Source organism: Neopsephotus bourkii, unplaced genomic scaffold (assembly GCF_033783945.1).
Source record: "Neopsephotus bourkii isolate Nb327-2 ecotype Australia unplaced genomic scaffold, CSIRO-AGI_Nbou_v1 NB_1630, whole genome shotgun sequence".
In the NCBI taxonomy this organism is placed as follows: Eukaryota; Metazoa; Chordata; class Aves; order Psittaciformes; family Psittacidae; genus Neopsephotus; species Neopsephotus bourkii.
In genome coordinates this window covers 12,268,837-12,278,717 of record NW_026902105.1, presented here as the reverse complement: position 1 = coordinate 12,278,717, position 9,881 = coordinate 12,268,837, and the positions used below count along the sequence as shown (strand labels likewise).

At 43.3% G+C, this 9,881-nt stretch overlaps 1 long non-coding RNA gene across 1 annotated transcript; it reads left to right on the top strand.

The window, feature by feature from the left end:
* Positions 1 to 205: 205 nt before the first annotated feature.
* LOC133223112 (uncharacterized) lies at positions 206 to 5,146 on the top strand. The gene is made up of 2 exons (XR_009728468.1): positions 206 to 311; positions 4,932 to 5,146. It is a non-coding gene; the product is annotated as an uncharacterized LOC133223112 (long non-coding RNA).
* Positions 5,147 to 9,881: the final 4,735 nt, after the last annotated feature.

Below are 9,881 nucleotides of genomic sequence, written 5' to 3'. Positions count from 1 at the left end.
CATCTTTAGTTAATTTTGGGGATTTGCTAGAGCAGCAATTTCAAGAAACTTGTTCACTGGGCATTTGAGACACTGATCTCTAAAAGCACTGAAACAACACTCATTCCATCTCATTTCTCATCATCCTTTATCTAACATATTGCTTTCAGAGACAGCAAAGCACAGAGGGAAGGCTAAGAGAGGAAGTTTACAGCCCTCTTTTTTCATGGAATTCAAAATCTTGAGTTTTCTTCAAAATTACAGAAATGAACAATTTAAGCAAATGGTCAGAGGGGAGCAGGAGGCTCACAGCTGGAGAAATTGTATTGAATGTACGTATCATATCAGACACCACACCAATACATGTCAATGCGCAGATAGTCCCAGAGACCCATCCCTATAATCCAAAAGCTAATGTTTTATTCACTACATGTCCAATTCTTTAAGACTAGTACAGTTAGATACTATAATAAACTCACATGCACATCCCTATTGCATTGCTATTGTCATATTTCTACCTCATACATAGATATATAATATTTTATATCCCCTGTGGCTATGCACATACTTCTTAAAGGCAGAATATTTTACATTGCCGTAGAGTGTTTTCACAAATAAATGTGTTAGTAATAAAATATCCTCCTCCATTTTACAGCCAAGCACCTTTTGCTCCTGGCTGGGGAAGCCTGCTTGCAGTGACTTCACAACCTCTTAAGATCTATAAATATGTCCGTGTATCTTATGAAGGGGAAAAAGAAAACAATCTGTCATGATTTATGGGTAGCTCTCTCTGTTAATCCTAATAATAGGGTTGGGAGAAGCAATTTGCAACCTAGTTTAATGTTTCAATACAAGGTTCTTCAGAGCATATCCTTCCATTGCTCTTCAGCACAAAGGCAAAGTGTAGTGTAAGAGGAGCAGCGCACTTGGCCATCCAAAGCCAGAACTGTCACATTACAAACAGGAAACCGATCCGGTTTAAGAGCAACAGCAAACTGTAAATATACATCTTAATGGACACATGCTCTCAATCTGCAATGTTCTGAGCATACACCCCGATGCTTCACAAATGCCTGGAGGAGGACAGTGACACTGTAAAACTGACTCCAAGCAATCTCATCTTCTGAGCTACAGCCTGCCAGCCGTATAAATGGTGCAAGAATGACATTCCTCTGTCCCTCACCACTGAGTCACTGGTTCCCACCTTTTAGTTGGGGAATGGACACACAGTCTCTTATGACCCTGTACATTAGGGTTCCCTGACCCCATTAATGCCTGCACAACCTTTACAGTAACATGGAAGGGAACAAGCATAGGCTTCGCCTGAAAGTGAGTCTCTCATCCTATAGCTCTCTGTCCCAGCTAATGTCATTTCTGCTTTCCAGTCCCCATCATTTACTAGCCTCACACCTGCTTCTTGCTGCATGAGCTATACTCCCTGGCTGGAATCCATCTCTGTAATGCACTGTAGTCATCAAATTGCCATGCTGCATCCTGTCAGGGTAGACAGCATGGAGACTATAGAGCAGTAAGTAAGGGTAATGTAATGCGGCCACGGGGCCAAGAGGCACAAGAGGAGCTGAGACTGGAAGCACAGGAAGCCTTCTCCATGAGGCATTAGAGATACTCATGCAACCACACTGATTAATATTGCCTCTCCCAAAATGAAATATGCCATCTCAAGGTCAGTGGGAATGAAAAAAAAGCACACCAGGATAAAACTCCCAGTTTGCTCAGATTGAAAGAAGTTAAAAAGGAGTGCAGAGCAGAGGGAAGCAAGCGCTAATAGCAATAAAGATTATAGAGGAACTTAATAAGGATTACTGCTTGTCATGTAGTAAAGAGGATAGCTTCTTCTCTGCCGTTTCCTTTTTTAATTGTTTCTAAAGAAACAGCCTAGGCTGATAGTTCTACAGATGGGCATTGAACAATGAGCTGATCTCAGTTCAGGAAGAAGTTCCCATTGCAGATGGCAAGACACGCAGACAGAAGAAAGTTCAAATGCCTCCACAGGAAAATTGGACAAGTGGTATGTGGAGTACAGAAGTTGCCTCAAATAAGGGCCTCTAAGGGTTCCAGCTGGCCTTGAAGACACTTAAATAATGTACAGACAAAGGAAGGAAAGGAGTAATACAGCATGTGAGGGCTTGGACATGTTTTTACCTCTAGAATCTTGGCAGGGTCATTTTTAATGGTCTGTGGGAGTGAGGTCTTTTGCAGGAAGTCCAAGAAGGCTACAGGAATTGGTAGCTGCTTGCAGGAGATTTGTTTCAATGAGTGCTGTGGTTTTGCTACACCTCTACCTATCAGGCCCCATCATGTTTGTGAGGGACACCAGCTCAAGGCACTGTCTAAATGGAGGGGTTATTATTAGCACCCATGCTCTGTGGATGTACAAGCTTTAACCGCTCAGGCCCAGCCTTGGGAAGAAACAGCCTGTGTTTAGCTGTGTACATTTGCAATGATTCATGAGATTGTCTGCAATCACTGTAAAAATAGTACTTACGCAACTCAGGAGCTACTACTGAAATCCTGACATTATTTGGTCTTCCCCTCTTAGTCACACTCATTTCAATTAATTTCCATGCTACCAAGAGAACTTCATACAGAAAAGGCATAAACCTGAAAGAGGAACTGGGGGAGTTAGGAAATGCAGCGAAAGGGGATGATCATTTCTTTGCAATTGTGATGAGGAAAGAATGCAGCTGTTATTCCCCCTGTAGAAGTGAAATGTGCAAACTCAACGAAAAAAGGGAGACGAATCCGTAGAGCCCTTTTTTTTCTTTTTCTTTTTTTTTACTTTGCCAAGCTGATGTTTTTCTCCACTTTTAAACCCAGCACTAAGGCATGGCTGGGAGGCATGAAGGAACACATTTTTCCACCCATTATCTACCAGTGCTGTCCAATCCTCTCTTCATTTCTGTTTGGAGCCAGTTCTGTACTTTTTGCTGCATTCACATTCTAACATGTCAACTCAGCAGCACCCTGATGAGGGTCACTTAAAGGATGGCTCAGCACACACAGAAGTACATGGGGTTTAGCCTTTTCACACGTAGCAATCTGCCAGATCTCATCCACTGAGACATGGTTCACATACGCATCCCTTTTGCTCCATGCCTTGGGGGTTTTCCTGGCCCAGACCTTATGCTTCCACCATACAGCTGCCAACACTGATGTAGAAAAGACCTGGGAATCTGGATAAGGACAAGGGCTTCTTTCAGTATTCAAAAACACTGAAGAAGTTAAAAAACTATAGGCCCAAGTTATGAGCCCCTTTCCTATACTGGCAAAAAGCCCTACAACTGTTGCGAGACACATTGAACCCACGGGTGAGGTTTGGTGCGAGATCTGCTCCTTAATGTGAGGAACACACAGGGTAGCCCAGGCTACCAGGACAGGGGCACCTTTGTCACAAAAACTATGTGGATTCCTGTTTACTCCCATATTAAATCGAACCTGTGCTGTGGAGTTACACTGGTCTGAAAGTTCAATCTCAGTACTGCAGATTGGGCTGAATTTGTTCCTGGTTTCTTTTCAAGTCGTCTACAATCCAGCTGAAATTGGTAGAGCTCTGTACATTTGACACACTGGAAAACAAGGCTTTTGGACTGCACTCTCAAAGTGTATTTGTCCATTTGCTGGGACTGGAATATCATTTATGTATGCAGCAGTACTAGAGGAAGGCCATCAGAAAGTTCTTGCCATTAAGTTTGCTATGCGCAGCAAAGGAAACACAAACGACAAACTGTTTTATAGAACTCAAGCCTGAAGTAGTACTGCTCAGCTTCCCATTCGTAACAAGGTGGTCTTGCAAAACTGAATTGAAAAAACAGAAGATGTATCTGGGCCAACTTGTACAATAATATATGGTACAAAAGCCAAATTTGGGTCCTTTATTGCAGTAGGTGACAATGATCTAATGTCTGCTTGAATCTCAGTGCAGTCCTGCTGAGGCTGCCAGATCATTTCTTCACTTTATCACTCTGGGATTCTTCCTAATTCTTCTTCCTGTCATGGAAATGGAATTTCGAAGCTCTAGGTGCTCAACACAAGCAAAGCCATTGTTGGCTTCCCAGTAGGTTAAATACAACTTACACCTCACTTTGCCAACAGTTTCCTCTTCACGGCCATATAATAGAGGATGCAAAGAGACACATTGGTTTTGTATTAAAAAAAAACTATAGCAGTCAGTGCATAAACTCAACACACTGGAAGATCTTTTACCTGCAGCCCTGAGATACCTGTTGCCCCTCCAGGCGTTATGAAAAAGAGCACTCAGAGAGACACAGTCAGGGCAGAGCATTGAGTTGAAATGCAAACACTGAAAAGAGATTCTTAAGGCCATCAAGTCAGGCTGAGCACCTTTTATATGAGCAGTGTTTCAGAGCAATTTACAAGATTAGATCACAACCTCTCATAGTGCATGATCGGGCAGTAGTGTAAAAAGCATAGCCCATGGACCTGAAGAACCTCTCTGAAAACAATATGCAACAGCAGAGAGCATTCAGGTGTGAAAGAGGTAGGTAGGACATGGGGGGGAAGCTTTTTTCCAGTGTTTCCTGTCCTTTCTAGCAATGTGGGTGTGATTTAGATCCAAAAGGACGTGGGTGTAATTTAGCTCCAAAATGTGCATTTGCTTACACTCCACAGAACAGAAACAAGAGATGTAGCAGGTCAACATTCTTCTTACTCAGCTCTCTGTCTCCTGACAAACTGAGAGATGTCCTTCAGAGACATGTCCCCTATACCAGTTCAATCTGGTCTCTAATGCCAACAGAAGTGGTGATTTGCATATAGACAGCTTTCTACTGGAAAACTGCCCTTTCTTCTAGAGCAGAGAGCATCCTTCAGTCGGTGATTAATGACCTGCTCTTTCTGTAGTCAGCCAGCACTCACTGCAATGGTGCCATACCAGCACAACCATTCAACAGTCACATTTTTCTGTCCCTCAGCTGGACTTCTGCAAGCAAGCCCCTCATCTGAACAAATCTTTTAAAGAAGAATGCCTCAGGATCACAGAAGAAAAAACAAGAAGACCAAGGAGAACAGGAAGGATGACAGGGAGGGATACAGATTAAGAAACATCTGGACAGCTTAATGTGAAAATACTCCTACATGCGAGAAAAAGTGACAGAAAGGAAAGTATAAATCTCACTTGTTCCCCACCGATTCTCAATGTAATACCCTGGCTGAGCTCTCTCTTTTTACAGAATACAGTCATGGGCACTTAGTTCATGGGAATCAAAAGGGCCAAAAATATCCAGAAGTAATCAAAACCTTAAGTAGCTGAAGGAACTGTCTTTTCTTTGCAAACAAGGAAGCTGAAGTAAGGAACAGACATTCACTGAGGCATCCATTGCCCCAAATGCAGGGACTCATCTGAGTGTCAGAGTGCTTCCTTTCTAATCTGTTCCTGAGAAGAGTTCCCACTAATTCAACACTCAGAAGCAAGCCTGGAATTTCCGTGTGGTTTGGGTTCCTGTTGCATGAGCTTCTTGCTTCAAATCTCACTGTCAGAAAGCTTTCTCCTAAAATCCATCTTCATACTCCCTTTCCCTAACTGTCTGCCATCCTCCCATGCTGCACACTTTCTTTTGATCATGGGAACTGAATATTGTATTTGCCAACTAACCATATGGCCTTTCCTTTAAAGCTGGAGTTATCCCTCTCACCAAGCAACACAGGCATGGGGAGCTCAAGAGCAGTGGGAAAGAGCTGAGGTGTTCATGGCACAGCAGTGAGCTGTACCACTGGGAACCACATAGTACTGGAGGGCCCTAATGAAATACATTGGCACCAGTATAAACCATTGTCTCTCTGATTACAAAATGGTTGTGTTGAAATGACTACCAGGCCCTGCTAAAACACCAAGTTCTTTCTTATATACCACTGTCAGCCATCATTTTCAAAGCACTTTCAGAGGGTGAGAAATGATTTATGCAAGGTCACTGAATAGAAGAAAAATTAAACCCCTCTGTGCTTGAGTCGTCTGCCAGCAACCTAACCACTGAGATACTCCAGGAAACCCTGGCTTCTTTGTCATGTTAGCCATCCACAGGGCAGGGTATAGCAACAGCAGCAGCAACAGCTATACAGCTGGGATTTGGTTAGACAGAGTTATCAAGACTATTTTAAGTGGCGCAGCTCTGAAGCACTACGTGTGAGAAATAGATCTTGTTTCATATGCAGCACAGTGATGCAAATCACAGAGTATTTTTTCTCTGGAATCTATGGGACAGAGGTGCTCAGGAAGGCCACACTAATATCACATTTATGCTTAAAGTCATCAAAGCAGGAAACGAATAATTTGTGAGGTAGGAGAAAAACTGCAGACTCTACAGTTCTGCGTGGTTAATGATCTTTCCATGACCTTTCAGTTTTGCACATCATCTTTTATTTAAACTATCTATTTAGAGACGCAGGGCTTTGTATGAAGCATATGTCTGGATGTATTTTTCTTACAGCATTTCAAGATTAAAGTGAGAGGTTTTGGTAAGGAAGCCAGAGGGAGAGATGCTTAATGTTTGTCTCTAAGCAGTTTTACAGAGCTAAGCAGAGAGTCTACACAGTGAGGCATAAAGGAGGCTGGGGGATAACACTCCAGTCTTTGTACCAAGCCAAGTATCATCAGGTTAGCCACTTCATCATTCAGCTTTTGGTACACTGCTAAATTGCAAAAATGGTTACCTCAGCTCCCTGGACTGTCAGGGATAATAATGCAGAATTACTACCTAAACTCAGGGGTATGGAGAGCTTAGGATAATGTTTCTATCAGCTGTAGGAGCACTCATTGCTAAAGTTGGGTGGCCCGGCTTCATTCTTTCTGTGTCCAAGGTCACCCCTCTCAAGTCCCTCCATTGGTTTCACAGATGGATTGGGAACCTTAAAATAGCTCCCAAGATATCAAAAAGTATTCTGTTAGAGGAAATAACACTGAAGGACTGCATTGGACAGGGTAAAAAATATCAGCCAACTAAACTGAGTCAATCTGCACAGTTTTCAGAAGTGAGGAGCACTGGAAAGCAATCTTAAATCTGCAGGGCATTTGAAAATCACATCACTTAGCAGGAGCCAGAAGCCCAAGCTGAGGACATCACTTTGAACATCTTCCTGGGAAACAGCTTGGGCCAGCATCCTAGCACGTTCACTCCCATTGCACATCCTGCACTGAAGTGCTGTGTGTCACTCCCTGGTTTTGCTAGAGCTATAAACTCATCCCATTCAGTCTTCTGAGAACTGTTTCGCTTGGGTGATATGGTTTAGAGCGAGGTGTCCCTGCCCATGGCAGGGGGTTGGAATTTGATGATCTTAAGGTCCTTTCCAACCCTAGCTATTCTATGATTCTATGATTCAAAAATGTAAACAATAGTAGCTAAAAAACTAACCCATAAAAATCTTTGAAGTTTGCTTACAAACAAAATACCCTTATAAACCCTCCCAATAGTGTTTGTGCTAAAATATTGACTTTTCAGGGAGGTAAATATTTCTCCACTGCTCATTGCATAGAAGCTTGTTCCTGCTGTGTATTCACATGTCAAGGCCAGTAAGTACTGCTGCAGTGTGTGTAATCCTAGTTTAGAGGCTGCAGTACAGCTCCCAGCCTGTTGCCAGGAAGTTAGCCAGTGGCAATACTTTCATTAACTCTGGGGAGAGCCAGTTTTTATTTGCCTGCCTGTAGTGCTACTCTGCACCTTAAAGTGTGCTTCAAAGGCTGTTGTGGTCTTTGGGAAGACGGCTTTTGCAAGCAGACTGCTCATCCCTCTTGTGCCCTGTTGCCAGGCTCCAGTGCCTTGCACATGCCCTTCCACAAAGTTTGAATCATTTGTTTTTCTGGGGTAACAATCAATGGCAGATGATATTTGCAGCTGAGTCATTTCTAGCAAGGGCAAAAGGTAACGCCTGTTTGTGCAAGTGTAAGCCATATCCCTTCTTGGGGCTGTGCCATTTGACTTATGGAGGGTGATAATTTTGCCCATCCTCCTCTCCCTTACATCCATTCATGTTTTATTTCTTATGTTTTATTTGCAGAACAAGGGAATTTGGTCTTTTTTTCTCCTTTTTTTTTTTTTTATTTTCTTTCCTGTGACTACACCTCAGAGCAGCCATCTCAAACACTGGACAAGGTCATGTAAAGTGCAGCAATCAATGTAGAGGAACAACCTCTCCTATCTGCCCTAGGAGAAAAGAAAATATTTCCCTGGAAACAGGAAAAATAAACCAACCTATTGTATATCCCTGACAAAGTCACCTCCATATCCTCCAACTCACCTCATTCATTTCCAGCCTCCCAAACATCCTTCCTCTCTGCTAAGCCAGGAAAAGAAGAGCCACTACAGCACAGAACATAGGACATTCCCAGGCATAGAGAAGATGGGCCAAACCAGGCCTTCTGCAGGAAATCCAGTGCTCAGTGAGAAGAACGCTGGGGCCTAAGGTCACAACTTTAGTACAAGAATGAGGAAAAGCTCCTGCAGCAGACACGCTTACACATGATTGAGGCAGACAGGGAAGCAAGCTACACAGCCACATAACTGCTCACCTCACGTGACGGGAGACACATGCCTACCGTGTGCAGGCTTAGATAGATTTCTCTTGCCAAATGTTTCCTCTTCCCTGTCCTGCCCTCAACACTTCTGCAGCTGGAGGGAAGGGATTGAACAACCCAAAGAAATGATAGGACTTAACTAAAGATATATTGTAGGTCATTGGTGGAGGTACGACTTGAATCAGCCTTCTGAATCCTAGGGTCATACTTTGCAAGCAGGAAGGTTTTGTTGTTCTGCTCTTTTCTTTTTACACTCATTCTGCATGTTATCCCTTACTCTTGCTCCTTCCAAACTGCATCCTTGCGATTTCTCTAGACACCTTACCTCTTCTCACAGCCCCAGCAGAAGTTTCTGATAATTCCCTTTGCCTAGGCCCAGATGGAGGATTTGGGGAAATTTTGAGTCAGATTGACTGTAGTGGACCAGACTCAAAAGTCTAACACAGATACCTGCCCAACCCTGCCTGATGAAATATTAATTATTTATGGTAGGTCCTATCCAAATACAGTGGCATATGTGTGGGTAGACAGATGGGCTGAATAAACAAGGAGATCCATACCCTAATTCTCTATTTTTTTCAGACAGCAGCAGGAAATAATCTGATTCCTGAACTCCCCATATGACAGTTTTCCCCTTTCCCACACACTGACACATCTTTGCATAATAAGATGGTCAGGGGCAGACTTGTCTGCAGTGATGGTGGTATACAGGATCCTGAGAAGAGGGAGCACAGCAAAAAGCAGGATCACAACCTGAACTTCAGGGGTTTTTCAGGTATGTCAGCAACAAATGGAAGACTGGGGAAAATGTAGTTCTGATACTGAATGGGGTAGGGGACCTGGTGAAAAGGGCATGTAAAAGGGAGAGGTACTTCATGCCCTCTTCACCTCACTCTTCACTGGTAAGACCTGCCTTCAAGAATCCCAGGGCTCTGAGGTCAGAGGGAAAGTCTGGAGCTTGGAGGACTTACCATTGGTGGGTGAGGACCAAGTTAGGGAATTTGAAGAGAACATGTCCATGGGACCTGGTGGCATGTACCTACAAGTGCTGAGGGAGCTGGCTAATGTCATTGTGAGGCCACTTTCAGTTAACTTTGAAAAGTCATGACAACTGGGAAAGTTTCTGTGGACTGGGAGAAAGCAAATGTCACTACTGTCTTCAACAAATGCAAAGAGGAGAAACTGGGGAGCTCCAACCCAGTGAGTCTCACTTCAGTTTCTGGGAAGGTGATGGAGCAAATAATCCTGGATACCATATCTGTACATATGAAGGACAAGAAGGTGACTATAAACATTGAGCATCAATTTATGAAGGGGAAAATGTGTTTAACCAACCCAATAGACTTGTATGATGAGG